General features: G+C 40.7%; 1 pseudogene; it reads right to left on the minus strand.

Annotated features, from left to right (window-relative positions):
* LOC150040244 (hormonally up-regulated neu tumor-associated kinase-like) overlaps window positions 1–6,956 on the minus strand; it is a 30,754-nt pseudogene extending 23,798 nt beyond the window's left edge.
* Between the last annotated feature and the right edge of the window lie 9,560 nt (window positions 6,957–16,516).

Genomic DNA, 16,516 nt, shown 5'->3' on the forward strand with positions numbered 1-16,516 from the left:
GCCCTAGATAATGATGCTTTCTATAATATGAATATAACTTTTGTCGGATGTCAGGGAATGCATATATAAAAATTATATTTTATCTATCCCAGGCAAATTGGTTTATGCTTTTAACTTTAGCACTTAGATCACACATTTGAGGACAGCGTGAGTACTGTCTCACACTTTCTGTCAAAAAAAAATCCTAGAATTAGACATTACCTAAAATTCCATTAAAATACAGTGCAAAGCAGGGAATATTCATAGTCCTAGGGATTCACATCTATCTATCTATCTATTTGTTTGTTTATTTATTTTGTTGGTCATGAGGCTTGAACTCAGCCTGGTTGCTATGCCAATGGAGTAGACATCGAATTGGGGGTCATATTTCTTCCTGGCCAGCAGTTTGGGCGCAGCACAGGCAGGACCCCCACACTGGGTGCTGAAGGGGTCCGAATAATGCAGAATCGCTGCACCGTTGGTCAATCCGACGTCAATGAGCTTGATATTGTCTTCATCCAGTACCAAATTCTGTATTTTCAGGTCTCCGTGCACCACCCCAGCCACGCGCGGACATTCCGCTACGGAGACGAGCTGCCAGATGCATCTTGGGGCTTGCGACTCCTCCAGCCTCTTGTCACAAGTCACTTGTTTGGTGTTAAGTTGCCACCGGACACAGCTCCAACACGAGATAATACCCAGCAGCTGTGTGATGTTGGCGTGGCGGATCATCTGTTAGATCTGCTCCTCTCCCCTCAGATTTTGGATGACATAAGTGTCCTTCTTGGCTCCCTTCTTATTCATGACTTTTATTGTTACCATCTCTTCGGTCAGTCCATGCAGCCCCTTGCTCTCGCCCAGCTTTCTGCTGCCATGAGATAGTTACCCACTTGCTTGTGGTGCTGGACGCTGCAGAGCAGCTCACAGAGCACACCACTACCCAGGCTGGCAAGAAACTTCCCTTGCAAGCCCTTGGAAGGCCACTTCCTGCCGGGCCCGCGTCCTCCGAGCTCAGGCTGCCCCGGGCGCTGCCGACTCGCCCAGGAGCCGGTCCCCAACTTCGCTGTCATGGCACTCGCAGCTCTTAAGCTCCTCGGGGTCCAGTGCCCCAACTGCGGATATTGCTTTTGTGGGTTGATTTTATGACCTGCTACTTTGCCAAACTTCCAAACCAACTCAGGTAGCTAGGATGAAGAAATCTTTGAGTTCTTTAAAAACAGGTTCATGTTGTGTACAAAAAGGAATAGAGTTTCTTCTCTTCCTATTTGGATACCCTTTATATGTTTCTCTTGTCTTACTGCTCTCACTAGGAATTCCAGCACTATGGTTGAAGATGAGTGGGGAGCCAGTAGAAACCATGGGAAACAATAAGAGTTCCTTCGTTAGAAGTAAAAGGTCCTGAGTTCAACCCCAGTACCACCATTGGGGCAGGAGGGTTGGGGTAATACAAACAGTTTTTGTTGTTGTTGGTTTTGTTTGTTTGTTTTTTGCCAGGAGTGGGCCTTGAGCTCAGGGCCTGAGCACTGTCCTTGGACTTTCTCAAAGCTAGAGCTCTACCACTTGAGCCGCAGCAGCCCTTCCACTTTTTCTGTGTATGTCGTACTGGAGAAATGGACCCCGGTCTTTGTGCATCCTAGTCAAGCACTCTACCACTATGCCAAACTGCAGGCCCTGTAAGCTTGTTTTTAAGGACATTTTTTGCCTCTGTGTTCATGGAAGAAATTAATGTATAAAAATTCTGTTTTTCATTGTGCCCTGGACTGCTTTTGGAATTGGGATAACACAGGATTCAGTAGTTGTGGTTTGGTTTCTAGTGTTCCTTCCTTTTCTCAGTTTTGCAAGAAATCATGAAGTGCCAACAAAAAACTCAAAGCAAATTAGATTGCATTACTGGTCAAATTCTTTATTTTTAGTTTTTCAGTTGTTGGATGGGCAAGTAATTAAAGTAGAGCCATGTTATTGCAAACCGTATTATGCCAGTCATGGTAGAGAGAAAGGACCACCTGTTTCAAGAACTAGAGTGACTCAAAGAAGTCTGATCTATGGAAGAGGAGGAAACTGTGGCCATTCTTCGGCTGAAGGCAACTTTGGTAATGTTTTAAAAGAGAAACATACACACATAGGATTGAAAGCCAGGAAGTTTGTAGAGACAGAATTAATTCTCACTCACTTCCTCATGAGCAGAACTTAAATTTACTGCTAATAAGAAAGCTAGTTCTTGGTGTTTAATTGGAGGTAAGAGTTTCACTGACTTTCCTCTCTGGGCTCTCTTTGATCAATAATTTTCAGATCTTAGCCTTCTGAGTAGCTAGGATTACAGGTCTCAGCCATCAGTGCTTGGCTTGCCTGCCTCCCTTGCCTGCCTGACTGCCTCCCACTTTTCCCTTCCTCCCTTCTTTCCCTCTTTCCTTTCCTTTCTCCTTCCTTCCTTCCTTCCTTCTTTGGTTTTCTTTTTCTTTCTTCTTTTTCCTAATCCTATGGCTTCAATTCAGGGCCTGGGCACAGTCCTTGAGCTTCTTTTGCTCAAGGCTACCACTCTACCACTTGAGCTGCAGTGCCACTTCTGGCTTTTTTGTTTTCCATAGTACTAAGGAATCGAACTCAGGATTTCATGCATGTTAGGCAAGCACTCTACCACTAAGGCACATTCCCAGCTCCATGATTGTTCCTTTTTAAAAACATACTGCCCAAGTCTTTAGTGCCGGGATGGCTCTCTAATTAACTACCAGAAAACTGAAGTGGAGCTGTAGCTCAAGGGGTAGGCCAGTAGCCTTGAGCTGAAGAGCTCAGGGACAATGCCGAGGCCCAGAGTTCAAGCCCCATGACTGACAAAAATAAACAAATAACAACAACAACAACACAAAACTGTATTGCAGGACATGGAATACTGTCTCCTTAGGGGCTGGAGGTAGGAGGTTTGAGGCATTCCAGGAAAAGTCAGTGTGAGATCCTATCTGAAAACCAGAATGAAAAGGCTAGGGGAGAGGCTCTAGTATTTACACAGCAAGTCCAAACCCCAGTACTACACAAAGACTAAAGTGCCTGCCTTGTTACTTGTGTTATGATATGCAAACTTAAATTAATGTCATTTGTTATACCTTTAAAATGTACTGAATATTTATGAAAGCACCAAAATCTAAATTATAGAAAATAAGATATTTATTTTGTAATAAAACAAAAAAACATAAAATTAAAAAGAAAAAGAAAACTAGTTCTAAGCATTTTAATAAGTAAGATTGACTTCATAAAATACTTTTAAATTCACTATGGTGTTGCCAGACCATTATAGAAATAGCACAAAAAGTAAAATTTTGCCTTTACTCATTCAACAAGTTTTCTCTCTTAAAAGTCATCATGTGCTGGGAGCTTAGGCTAGTGGTAGAAGTGCTTGCTTAGCATGCACAAAGGCCCTGCTTCCATTCCTGGGTATCTCATACATAGAAAAAAGCTGGAAGTGGAGCTGTGGCTCACGTGGTAGAGCTGTAGCCTTGAGAAAAGTTCAGGGTCATTGATCAGGCTCTGAGTTCAAGTCCCAGGACTGGCAAAAGTAAAAGTCATTTATAATGCCCCCACACTGAAGCAGTGTTGTAGCTTAAGTTATAGAGTTGTAGAGGTCTGGAGCAGCAACTAGGCATAGAGCTTAAGTCCCACAATTCCCCTCTCCCCCGACCCTGAAATGAAGGCATTGGTGGGGAGAGAGGGGGGGGAGGGAGAGAGAGAAAGACAGAGAGGGGTGGGGAGGATCTCTATTCTCTGATGAATATATAAAGTTGAAGGGTTAGTCATAAAATTGGTTTGCATTTGTTAAAAGTCATATAAATGTGCTCTTTTGTGATTCTGTCTACAGCTTGAGCAACAGCCTGAAATTTCAATTTACTTTATGACCTAACTAGAGCCTTCCATTCTCAAATGTGCCTTTGGTTTGTGAAAGACATAGAAAACTCATGTTGTATGTCTTTGTTGTGTTGTATGACCAGAAGAGAATGAGCCATAAAAAAGATGTCACATAAGATTTCCAGGTATTTCTTTTTCTTGTATTTGGAAAAGTGTGTCCTTACTATTTCACTTTTTCTAGTCCTGGCTTTGATCTCAGGGCCTGAGCCCTGTCCTTGGACTTTCTCAAGGATAAGTTTACTATTTGAGCCTCTGAACAACTTTCAACTTTTTTCCCCATGTATGTGGTACCGAGGAACGGAACAGAGACCTTCATGCAGTGTAGACAAGCACAACACCACTAGGTCAAATTCCCAGCCCCACTATTTCACTTTTAAAAGAATAGTTTGGCCTTAAAAAGGAAATTCTGAAGTATGTACTAAACATTTCATTTATTTATTTCATGAAGGTACCAAGAATATAGCTGTTAGTTCTAGTTATTAATTGCAGACACCTCTGTAAAGTATTACAGCATTTGTTGTGAGTTAAGATACATAGATTTAGATTTTTCTTCTCCATTAAATTAATCTTGAGAAGCAAATGTCAAATTTAATTTGAGGATCAGTGTATATACATTTGGTTTTTCTCAAAGAATTTTCCCCAGTCCTTATGTAAGGACACATTATGTCCAGTTACACAGGCAATAGAAGTGATAAAATTATTGTTATACTGTGTAGGATGTTCATTGTTTATACATTTATAATTGCATACTTTATTTTAAAACCTTGCACTTTTGCTTTCTGTGTGTTCTCACGTCTTCATTGAATGGTTTTTTGTGTATGATGACAAAAACCCAGGGTCTTCTCTTATTCAACAACTCAACCTTGAAACCACTGATCCTGAGCACCAGGGGCTTCCTAGACAGGTCATCTGTGAATGGAAACATTTTCATAGGAAGACTAGAGATTCCTGGTATTCTTTATGAACTACCTAGACAGTTGTAGTCTGATGCCAATTGGGTGTATTGTTCTGGTCCTTCAGAATGGGTCCAGGACATCAAGACTTGATGGCCAAATGCCTTCCACTGCCAGGCACAGCCATCAGAGCTCCTACTCTTTGGTAGGAATAGAGGAGGCAGCAGCTTGGTGTCTCACACAGGCTCACAATAGCACAGCAATAATATAGAGAAGCCATAGGTAAGCCATGGGTCTGAAGAGTGTTGAGCAGGGACAAATAGTTCTAGAAAATCTTACCAGATGAGGCCCAGGAGACTTTCATCCCAACAGTGAGAGATAGCAATAGAAACTTGGCCACTTGTGGACTGGGACGTCTCTCCCTCTAAGCCTGGAAAAGGTTTTGGATAGGGAGAGTCCAAACTCCTGAGCAGAGTGAGGCAAAGGGATTCCATCAGCAAGAACAGGTTCTCCTGAAGAATAGAACATGGGCACCCCTGGTTTTAGCTGGATGTTGTGGTTCGCAAATCATCTGTACAACCACCCTGGTTGGCTATGAGAGTGAACAGGATGACATAGCACAGATAGCTTCTGCCTTTTTTTTTGGAGCAGTGGCAAGGTATGTGCTCATGGAGCTTTGTGGGCAAAATTATTTATTTGATAACCATTCTTGTAGGCAATTATTAGTTTTCTGAGAATTATTAGAAATAGTGTGAACTACAGGAATCTGTTTTAATTGAGCATGAGTCCAAGCAAGGGTGGATTCACAGACCAAGATATCCTAGCATATGTTTCAGGCCAGGCTATCATGTGATTTTCCTGCTGGGATACAGAGTATCCCATTTAAGGCCGTCTCTAGGACTCTGGGAGCTGAGTCCAGACAGAAGCCTATGAAACCAGAATGCTGTGCTTGAGAGATCCACAACTCCCTATCTTGGACTCAAGTACCCAATAATGCAGGCCGTGCAGGAGAGAACCAGCCCTCAGGAGTGAGGGCTCTCTCTCAGAAGAGAAGACCAGTGCTCTTCACTCTGATACTCTTAGTCTCTTCCCCTGGCCCAAGTAACACTTGGCTCCAGAAGGCTTCTTTGACTGTCCACTTCAATTTCCGTCCATCCCGTTACTGAACTTTCAGAAATTCTTAGAATGCAGAATAGTATAGACCCTTGGGTCAGACCTGGAGCATTCTGGCTCCTAGAGGGTGTAACAACCATTTCTGGTGTCACGTGGTGCCTAACCTGGTGACCAAAGCTTCCAGGCTCTCAGGCTTTGTGGGTTTGTGTGTCTTTTGTTGTGGCTGCTTTTTGCTAAAGGGAATGTGAGATGCCTGTTATTGTCCATGGCTCTACTTCATTCATGAGCAGTACCATCACTTGGTCTGAATACTGACACAATCCCCTACAGTCCTTCCTCCAATGTCTGCTAGCTCCTGAAGACCCCAACCCACTCCAGGTGAACGTTTGAGAAAAGTGCAATGCTTTGCAGGCTTCTGGAAAGGGCAGGTGATCACTGTTTAATGGCACATTGAAAGCAAGGCTGAGCCATCTCCCATGTCTACCAACAGAACAGGGACAAATTATCAGCAATTTACCCACTTTCCTAATTAAGGAAAACAGAAGTCTCTGCTTTCTGTGGGGAAAAAAAGGAAAAAGATGTAAAAAAAGAAACAAGAGTTATGCTGCCTCAGGGTTTCTTACTATTTGGCGTTTTTGTTCTCAGCATCCTCTGCTATTTTTAACATTCAGAAATCTTTGAGCACATCCACCTGTGACGCTAATGATTTTCTCCAGGAACATTAGATGGGAAACCTGAGATTTCAAATGGAATCAAACCTTCTTGGGCTATCTATCGCTAAAGTAAAAGCTGTCAAAGGCTTCATGTTTTCTGATTTTACACACAACATTCATAAGGATACAGAGGGCAGATAACTGAGATTCAAGGTGGTTTCCACTTGTTTAAGGTCTCTTAGATAATAATTGTGTCTGCATATCCTGAGCATATCTCTGCCATTTGCTTTTAGGTAACTTTGAAGAACTTATACAAACCAAGAGCCTCCTGTCCATCTGTGCAGGTGGGATCTCCTTTGTGGGCTGTTGTAATAGTTCCAAGGATAATGTTGGTGGAGACTGATGCAGCATCAAAGGGGCACATGTTGAAAAGGTGTGTGTTACTATTGGTGAGGGTGTTCTTTCATAGGAAACCTGGTCTCTCCAGCTGCAAAGCTATAACTTCTCCTCCCCAGTCCTTTGGAGCCTAGACATAAAGCATCCACACCTGACTGCCATGCAGGAGTGTTCCCTTACCAACTTGACTTGATGCCTCCATTGATGGGGAGATCCTTCTTTAATTTCAGCTGGGCTGTGCACAGATGGACTATGTCTGATGAACGGATCTTCTGCAGTACCTTCCCTGGTGCCTCAGATTAAGCATTTACTCCCTTCTGAATTTGTCCCAATAACTTCAAAACAGAAGGAATATCTATGTCTGTGCTCATGTGTCAGGCTGTCACAAAGCGAGTGAGGGGAAACTGAGAGTGACAGGACACTATGTTTCTCACTGCCACGTAGAGGGTATGCTGTGAAATCGTCTTTAAGTTCTCTGGACCCAAATTCAAGAAGAACCCAGAGCATAAACAGGATGCAACTCCATCTGGCAGGGAAGATCCTCAAATCTATGATCCTCAGAGACATCTGTGTGTGGAGAGGGGACTTGAGGAAGGGCTGATGTGCTGCTGTGAAAAAGGGAAACAAGTGGCTTCATGATGACACACAAAGCAAATGGGCAGAATATATCAGTCTGACAATACTGAGTGTATATATCCTGTGCAGCTTCTGTGGGTACACCTGGGATTGAGGTAAATTCAGAAGGAAGAAAAACTCACCTACTAGCAAAGAACCCTTTGGCAAACAGCACGTGACACTGACATGGTGGATCCTTGCACTTTCCTTTTGCCTACTTCTTCTGGACTTTTCTTTTCTCTTTCTCCCTTAGAACCAGCACCATATAGTGGTCTGGGGTAAGTAGGAAGAAGAAACAGTAACACAAGAGACCTAGACACTGTGACCAGGCAAGATGGAGGCCTGCTAGTCTCAGGTGCCTCATAAGTAGGATTATGTGTGAGCCACACTTCCTGGCTAAGGCTACTTCTTGGTATGGAGGCTCACATAGTAAGAGAGGATTCCAAAGAAACATCCCCAACCCTAGACATTAGTCTGAGACCTCACATGTGACTACTGGTGTACTTTCATGCACACATCTCCCCTCCGATCACCATCTCAGCTCTGAGGACACTACCAAAAGAAGCACTCCCTTTTCTGAAAGGTTAGGCAGAGAACCATAGAGTCAGACAGACTGTTTTCAGGAACACATGAGTTCTTTATTTCGGCCATATGTGAAAGAAAAGTGCTTAACAGATGGTTCTTAGGATGAGAAGGTTCTTGGAAATGCCTTCCTAGTTGTCAGAGATTTCCCCACTTATTTTTTTATATGATCAACAAATGCAGTCCATAAAGATGCCTGTCTGAGGGCTTTAGCCAGTGTGTGGGTTGCCAAATATGAGTTGGGGTAGCAAGCAATGAGACATGGATTTATTGTCCACTTTCCAAGAGACTGAAGGAGCTAGAAATGTTAGAGAGTGTTGACATGGGCCTATCTAGGGTTGAGTTTATATTCCTCAATTGCAATAAGTCGAGAGGTTCAAAGAATGCCCTGATAATGGCTTTTTACTTTGGTTTCAGCTACTTCTCCAGGAAGCTGTTAGAGTGGTCATGTGTTCAATGATGTCATGTGTGAAATAATACTTTGCAGGAATGTGCAATCAAAACAGGAGTCAGTTAGCTTGTGCTTGAATTTAGAAGGATTGTTTCCATTAAATAAGGTAAGATGAGCTTCTTCCAACAGATGGAGTCCGTTAAAAAATGGCACTGGGCCCCGGGGACACACACTTACAATCCTAGCTATGCATCTAGGACAACACCCATCCCTAGAGTTCAAGCCCCACGGCCAACACCACCACCACCACAGAAAATGGAGTACACTGGATGAATTTCATGTAGGAGTCCTCTAAAGAACGGTTCCTTGGGGGCTAACTTGGTGAGACCACTGCTCTAGGGAAGCTGAAGCAAGAAAGTCTGCATTCTTCTGCTAAGTAGGGCCACAGAGTTGACCTTGAGGGCTTGTGTGAACTGCCAGAGGTGTGTTGGAGTTGTACAGTTTGTAAGGGAAGGTTGGTTTCAGGAGTATGTAGGCATTTCAGTAATTAGGTCATACAGTTTTGAAGACAGTGACAAAGGGTCTTAAAATGGGAAGTCAAAGGATCTAGAAAGCAAGTTTTCCAAGCAAACTGAGACTGCAATTTATGAATCCAATTTTCTTTGAATCCTGGTGTGTTTCAATAGCTCATTTATATTACTGTATATGAGTCTAAGGACAATCAGTTGTAAGTGATAGATTAGTAAAACCAGAAGCTTAATTTTAGCCTTGTACGCATGCCTCCATGTGCAGAAGAGACCAAGAGCTCCCCTGTTGCAGGAGGAACTCTTGCTAGGAGTCTGAGTGCAAACTCCTAGTTTCCTCACTATTTCTTACCATTTGTAACTTCATATATTTAGTAGTCAACAAAGCCTGCTCAATATCAACTCCAATAAGAAGTTGATAAGGATAAGAAGAGAGTCAAGCTGCAGCACCGAGAAGCTCTGGTTTGTTCACGTAGTCAGATCATCTTCAGGGAGAAGAGAATTGAAGTGTGACATGACAGGTATAGTAAAGCACAGGTTGCTTTCCAGTCAGTCCAGTCAGGTGTCATGGAAAGAAAAGCTGATGATGCACAACGATCCTGTCCTTGTATTCCCCCAGGAAGGGAGGAATACAAAAATGCAAAGTAATGTGAAGCAAGAAGAGAGGAGTCATTTGTATGGGTATCAAGGTTAAGATGAAGAGATGCCTACAAGAACTTTAAGGGATGCTATGTGGTTTGAGCAATGGAATGTATGATGAAGAGTTTTTCTCAAGTCAAAAAATGCTGATGTGTGTTAGTCTTTCCCCCACTGAATATGATGGAGTGGATGGAGAAGGCAGATTAAGAAGTGAAAGGGCTGGAGGTGTGGCTCAAGGATTGGGGCACCGAGGGTACCAAGCAATCATGATTGCTAGGCATGGAACCACAAAATTGTGATTTCAGTCCTCATTAGCACAGAACAGAGATTGAAGGGAAGAGAACATGGTGAAGGAGAAGAAGGAATCTATCTATGTATGTGGGAAAGGAATCTGTTGACATGTGGGAATCTTCTGTCACTGGAGAGCTCAAAGTATGATATTTAATTTTATTTCATTTGACAGAAGGGTTTAGGTAGAATTCTGCTACTGTCTCTGTGTGTATGTCAATATTTGGGTTTGAATCCAGAGGTTCTTGATCTTTCATGGATTTTCACTAAAAGACAGGGTTCTACCACTTGAACCACGTCTCTATTTCCAAACTTTGGCTGGCTAATAGGAGACAGTAGTCTCTCAAACTTATCCACTTGTGTTGATTTCAAATGGTGATCCTCAGATTTCAGTAACTAGGCTATCACTTGTGAGACCAAGCACCCAGTTTATTGCCTTTACCACCAAAATACCTTGGTTATGAAATTGTACCAGAAAAGGAGGATGATATAAAATATGCTGCATACTGGGATACCCTTAGTTTTGACATTGCTGGGGCCTGTCTAGATTTCCTGAAAAATGGGTCTCTAAATATACATGGAACCTTTAAGGAGTGAATCGAAAGGTGTTTGTGACACCAACTGGGAAGGCCTTCGGGAAGAATAAAGCATCAGGATTAAGGCCAAGTTTGGGGGAACTAAACCTACAGTACAGCTATGTTCATTATGGCAATAGAGCAGTCAATGGCAAACCTAGGAGAGCAGTTGGTAAACATGATGAATGAAAAGTATGAAAACATAGAGAAAGATATACATGAATGAGTGGTTTGAATCACCAGTGGTTCATTGAAGACATCAGAACAGAAAATCAACAGTTTATGAAAATTAACAAAAAGAAACACAAAATAACAGCTCCTTTGGGAAGCAGCAAAGGCAGTTCTCAGAGGAAAATCTATAGCTCTGAGTGTTTACATTAACAAATTTAAAAATCGCAAACCAACAATTTAATGGTGCACCTTAAATACTTGGGAAAGGGCAAGACATCACCCTCATTCAGTAAAAGAAGGCAAATTATTAAAAGTCAAAGCAGAATTAAATGAGTTGGAGTTCATAGAAACTATAGAAAACAGTTAACAAAATTGACAGAACCTTAACAAATCTTACCCAAAAAAGAAGCGAACACACCCAATAAACAAAAGCACAAATAGAATGGAAATATCAAGACAGAAATTAACAAGATACATGGAAGCACAAGGGAATACTTTTGAAACATTTATTCCAACAAATTTGAGATTCTAGAAGAGATGGATGAATTGCTAGCTAAGATTAACATTCTGACACTGAACCAAGAGGACTTAATCCAACTAAACAGACCTATTTCAAGCACTATTTCAAGAAATGGTAATAAGAGATCTCTCATCCAAGAAAATTCCAGAGCCAGATGGATTCAAAGCTGAATTCTGAGTTCACATCAATATTCCTCAAGAACTTCAATGAAACTGAAAGCAAAGGGTATTTGCCAAACTTGTTCTATACATCCACTCATCCCAAAACAAGACTCATTAAAAAAAGAGGACTATAGACCCATTTTTTGGTGAATATTGATGCAAAACTGCTCAACAAAATACTGGCCAAACATCTTCAGCAACTCATAAAAAATTATATACTATGATCAAACAGGATTCATCACATGGATGCAAAATTGGTTCAATATATGCAAGTCAATTAATACACTTTATCATATCAAAAGTAGCAAGGGCAAGAACCACATGATTTTCTCAATAGATGTAGAAAAGACATTTGACAATATCCAACACCCCTTTAGGCTAAATGCTCCGGAGAAACTGGGAATCTATGGAACATGCCTCAATATAATAAAGGCTGTGTATGAGAAAACACATAGCTAGCATTATACTTAATGGCCAAAAGCTAAAGCCACTTCTCTAAAATCAGGAACGAGACAAGGATGCCCACTCTCTCCTCTCTCCACTCCTCTTTAACATAGTACTAGAGTTCCTAGCCAGAACAATAAAGCAAGAAGCAGGTATAAATGGGATCCAAATCGGAAAAGAGGAAGTGAAACTTTCCCTCTGTGCAGACGACATGATTCTGTATTTAAAGAACCCTATAGACTCCAGTCCCAAATTGCTTGAGCTAATTCAAAATTTTGGCAAATTAGCAGGGTATAAAATTAGCCTGCAAAAAACAACCACTTTCCTCTATATGCCAACAATGAGAGGAATGAGGCAAAAAATAGGAAAGCAACTCCTTTTGCAATAGCCTCAAATAAAATAAAGTACCTAGGAATTAACTTAACTAAACATGTAAAGGATCTTTATGATGAAAACTTTAAAATCCTGGAAAAAGAAATTAAAGCAGAGCTGAGGAAAGGGAAAACCTCCCATACTCCTGGATTGGAATAATTAACATCATAAAAATGGCAATCGTGTTAATGGCTATCTACAAATTCAATACAATACCCATCAATATCCCAATGTTATTCTTGAAAGACATAAAGAGGCAATCCAAAATTTCATATGGAATAATAAAAGACACTATGTACCAAAAACAATTCTTAGCAGAAAGAACAATGCAGGGGAAAATTCAATACCAAACATTAGACTCCAGAACAGAGCTATAATAACCAAAACAGTTTGGTAGTGCCATAAGAGCAGACTTGAGGACCAATGGACCAGAACTGAAGACCCAGAAAACAACCCACAAACCTACGACCACCTGACCTTTGATAATTGTGCCAAAATAAAAAAAAATTGCTGGCAGAACTAGTTAAGCACATACAGAAAACTAAAGTTCGATGCCTCTTTGTCACCCTGCACCAGGATTAACTCCACAGTTAGAGTTGATCCATTGATCAAAGTCCTGGAGATAAAAGCAGATACACTAAAAACTTTACAAGAAGGAATAGAAGATACACTAGCTCTCCTTGGCACAGGTCGACATTTTCTTAATAAAGGCCCAGAAACACAAGTGAAAGAAAGGCCATATAAATGGGACTGCATTAAGCTGCAGAGATTCTGTATGTCAAAGGAGATAACTAGCAAGCTAAATGGAAAGCTCAGAGAGGGAAAGAAGATCTTAACTAACCACACAACAGACAGAGGCCTCATATCTAAAATATATCAACAGCTAAAAAAACTGAATCACTACAAAACTAATCTCCAAAAAACAACCATCCCATTAAAAAATGGGCCAAAGATTTAAAGAATGTCTTCTCTGAAGAAGAAAGAAGAATGGCCTGTAGACACAGACATGAAGAAGTAATAGACATGTCTGGCCATAAAAGAAATGCAAATGTAAACAACTCTGAGATTCCAACTCATTCCAATTAGAATGGCCATGATCAAGAAATCTAATAAAAACGGATTCTGGAGGGATCATGACTACTCTGTGGGTGGGGTTGGAAACATAGAGCTCCCCTATGACCCAGCAATTCGACTACTTGGCATTTACCCATTTGTCCAGAAACAAGAACATACTAAATCCACTAGCACAATGATGTTCATTGCAGCACTGTTTATCATAGCAAAGATGTCCCTAAGTGGATCAACAAGATATGGTCTTTATACACAATAGAATTCTATGCGGCCATTAGAAAGAAAAACATTGCCATTTGCAAGGAAATGGAAAGACTTGGAAAAAATCATACTAAGGGAAGTAAGCCAGAACCAAAAGCACACAGATGCAGTGGTTTCCCTAATTTGTTATAGTTAGTATAACCTTGGACTCTCCCAGCAGAGGATTACAATAGGGCAAAATCTGGATTCATAAGGCCATATAGGATTAGGCTAAATGAAAGGACTTCCAGGATATGGAAAGGAGAGCCATATAGTGTACTATGTTATTTCTCCTCTCTTGTGTTTTTTGTTGGTTACAGTATCTTACCTTTTCGTCTGATATACTGTGTATATGTTTATCTATTTATTTGAAATAGGACAGAAAAAGGGGTAAACAAGATGAGGGGTGTGGTCTGGGGGAGAGAAATAGGACAAAAACATGAGAAAGTGTAACAATGTTTTGAAGTAATGCACCTTATATCTGGTGAACATAATGTACCCTCTATTAATTGCAATTTTAAAAAAATGAAGGCCCTCTAGGATGAAAACTTTAAAAACCTAAAAAGGGAAATTAAAGTGGAACCAAGGGAGTGGACCAAACCTCCCATGTTCCTGGTTGGGAGAATTAACATTGTGAAAATGTCGATATTGCCATAGCAACAATTTTTAGTGAAACAGAAAGCAATCCAAAAATTCAAATGGAATAATAAGAGACACCTAATAGTAAGAACAATCCTTAGAAGGAAAATAGCACTGGAGGAAAATAAATACCAATCTTCAAACTCTATTACAGAGCTATGGAAATAAAAACAGCTTAACAGTGACACAAGAATCAGCCTGGAGACCAATGGAACTGAGCCAGAGTCCCAGGAAATAAGCAGCAGACCTATGGCCACCTACTGTTTGATAAGGAAGCCAAAAAACTAGGATGGAAGAAAGGCAGCCTGTTCAACTAATGGTGCTGGCAGAATTGGTTAGCACATGTAGGAAACCAAACTTGGATCCTTCTTTGTCTCCCTGCACCAGAATCAACTCTAGATGGATCAAAAACCTCGAGACAAAAGCAGATGTCCTGAAATGTTTATAGGAAGCGATAAGAGATAAATGGTGATCCTTGGCATGGATTAATTCCAGAAATAACCATCTGATTTGAACGTGGAGTAAAGGCTTAAAGAGAGTTCTCTGAAGAGGAAATCACACTGACCAATAAACATATAAAGAAATGCTCAGCAACCGTTGGCATAAAAGAAATGAAAGTCAAAAAACTTTGGGATTCCACCTCAATCCAGTTTGAATGGCCATTATCAAGAAATCTAATAACAACCTATGCTGGTGGGGATGTCACTAAAAGGGATCCAAAGTTCTTCGGCCACTTTGGGAGATCTCCCCTATGACCCAGCAATTCCACTCCTGGGCATCTACTCAAATATCCAGAAACAAGGGCATACTAAACCTACAGTACAGCTATGTTCATTATGGCACAATGCAATTCAATACTGCCATCAGAAAGAACAACATTGACCCATTAGTAAGAAAATGGAAAAAACTTAGAAAAAAATCACAGTAAGTGAAGTAAGCGAGGCCCAAAGATACACTGGCTCTATGGTTTTCTTCATTTTTAATAATTAATAGTATGTGTCTAGGATTATCTTAGCAGAGAAATTGTTCAAAAGCTATGGGTATATGACCATATAGGATTAGGCAAACCCAAATGAACTTCCCAAATAGTTTTGTGGTTTTTAATGTTTTAAATTTGGGGTTTTTTGTCAGCCTTGTGACTTGAACTCAGGGCCTGGGCACTGTCCTTGGATACAAGCCTAGTGCCCTGCTACTTGAGCCACAACACCACTTCAGGCTTTTTCTGTGTATGTGGTACTGAGGAATTGATCCCAGTGCACGCTAGGCAAGCACTCTAACAAAAGTTATTTCTCTTTCTTCTCTCCTTATAATGTATCTTCTGTTGTTGCTGCAACTGACTTTATCCCTGGTGTATTGTACATATATTCATTTGTTCATTTAAGGCAGGGAATTGAAGGAGAAAAAGAGATGATGAAACAAAGCACAAGGGATGAACCAGTGAAACAGAGATGGTACTAGATTTGATGGAAATGAACTTCACAACTTGTGAGGGTTGGAGGAAGGGAAAGAGGAAGAAAAATATGGGAAGGTGTAACAATGTTCACAAAGTAATGTACTCACCACCTTACGAACATACCTCTAACCCCTCTACACATCATTCTGACAGGAAAAAAAATGTAAGATCCTATCTTGATAAAAGCCTAGATATTGTGGGGATGTAAGCTGGAAGCATAGCTGTCACATTGTAATGTGCCAGCTGGAATGAAAACATAGACCAATTGTTAGAAAAAAAGCTTATTTGTATTTGGATATTTGAAATTTGATAGGGAAGGGGGGAAAACCAAGATGGGTGGGGGGTGTGGGGGGGGAGGGAAATGGGTACCAAGACATGTGAAAGGGTATCAATGTATGTGAATTAATGCACCTTCTTTCTGGCAAATATCATGTAACCCTTTTACTAATTACAATAAAAATATAGCTTGTGATCTAAGGCAGTCTCCAGTGCAAAGGCAGGAAAGACCCAGTATCAAAGAGCACTCAGGTGGTAGAGCACTTGAAGACACCAATTTCAAACATCACTACTACCAAGTGAAAAAAAAGGCATTTGATTTTTCAACCTCATATTTCAAATTTCAGCCCCAGATAATGATGTCTTCTGTAATATGAATATAACTTTTGTTGGATGTCAGGGAATGCGTATATAAAAATTATATTTTATCTATGCCAGGCAAATTGGTTTATGCTTTTAACTTTAACACTTAGATCACACATTTGAGGACACCTGAGTACTATGTCTCATAATTTGTCTCAAAAAAGAAATCATAGAATTAAACATTACCTAAAATTCCATTAAAATACAGTGCAAAGCAGGGAATATTCACAGTCCCTAGGGATTCACATTTATCTGTCTATCTAT

Source organism: Megascapheus bottae, chromosome Y, assembly GCF_031878675.1.
Source record: "Megascapheus bottae isolate mThoBot1 chromosome Y, mThoBot2.hap1, whole genome shotgun sequence".
Taxonomy (NCBI): Eukaryota; Metazoa; Chordata; class Mammalia; order Rodentia; family Geomyidae; genus Megascapheus; species Megascapheus bottae.